Source organism: Charadrius vociferus, unplaced genomic scaffold (genome assembly GCF_000708025.1).
Source record: "Charadrius vociferus isolate BGI_N301 unplaced genomic scaffold, ASM70802v2 scaffold455, whole genome shotgun sequence".
Lineage (NCBI taxonomy): Eukaryota > Metazoa > Chordata > Aves > Charadriiformes > Charadriidae > Charadrius > Charadrius vociferus.
This window is the reverse complement of record NW_009648550.1, coordinates 1,927,111-1,928,570: the sequence shown is the minus strand read 5'-3', so window position 1 is coordinate 1,928,570 and position 1,460 is coordinate 1,927,111.

The following is a 1,460-nucleotide window of genomic DNA, read 5'->3' as shown; positions in this document are numbered from 1 at the left end:
GATAACCAATCCCCTCTCCCCACAAGCACACACAAAACGGAGCGCTGCCCCTCCTCCCCTTAACTCCTTCCCCCTTCAGGGTTTTCCCTTTTAAAACGTTAGCGATCCCTGCCCAGCTGCCGAAGCTTCAGGTGGCACTTTCGAGCGACGATCTTAAATGGAAAACGCATTCGCGGATCAGGTCTGCTGCTACCGCCGCTCTTACCGCTGCGCTGCCACCATAATCTGCTGCTGCTGCTGCCCAGGACGAGCAGCTGCCGCTTCCCCGCCGCTGCGCGACCCAGGCAACTTCTTGGGGGAGAAGGGAGATCACAAAAATACACCTACATAAGCAGCAGACAGGGCTTTTTCTTTCCGAAGGCGAAGTAACTCCTGTGCGTCACCACCACCACCTGCCAAAGGCTCCCTGCAGCATCTCTCGTATTGCACCTTCTTGGCTTCCTGCAAAAAGCTTCCTGGGTGCTCTTCTTTTTAAGATATCTATCTTTGGGTCAAAACTGAAAGAGAGGGAAAAAAACCACCCTGTTTTTGAATTGCAGAATGCATGTGTATTTAAAACACAAAAGGACTACTTGGGGGGGGCGGGGGGGGCACTGTTTGGATCTGTTTTGTGGCAGTTCTGAGTGGTTTAGGGTCTTCTAAGCCTTTCCAGCAGGATCCAATGCTCTGAGTCTTCATATGAGATACTATGCAAAGAGAGGATTCTATACAACGTCCAGCATAAATATGGTAATATTACCCCACCTTTCGTTATCCCCCTGCAACCCAAAACTTCCTTCTTTTGGAGTCTACAGCAACTATGTAATTAAAACAATTTTATGTTCCCATTTTTCAGCCACTAACCACACCAATAACCCATTAAAGGGGGACGACGATGACTTGTGTTTTTGTTTTATTTAATATCATTCTTTGGAATGGTATTCCCAAGGAACACACTTCTTGCTTCTCTTCTGTTTGTTTTTTTTTAAGGCAAGATTTGTATTGTCATTATCAGCTGAGTATGGTTGCTGCCTGTTGTCTGTGGTAAGACATCCACCACTTCATAGTATCACTGAACAAGAGACCAAACCCAACCCTCCAGAAACTCGGCCACAACCGCAGGGAAGAGAATGCCAAAATCAGAGGAGCAAAACCAGAGACTCATTCAGAGAGCACAGCGCCAGATGTAAGTGCAGAATAAACTACCCGCTACAAGGCTAACCCCCCTTCACCTTTCCCCACACCACACGCCTTACGTTCACTATCTGCCCCAGCTGAAGAGCAGCGCGTTGACACCGGCTTACACACACGCTTACAGCGCCGGCAATACCCCCCCCGGGGCACAGGCGATACAACCCACAAGCGATGCGACCCGCCCTTAATGAATTACGCTCCACGCTTGAGGCAAACCTTGGAGTAAAACCTGGCACCAACACCCAGAGCAACAGTCTCCAGAGGGAGTATCGTCTCTCACGGCCCCA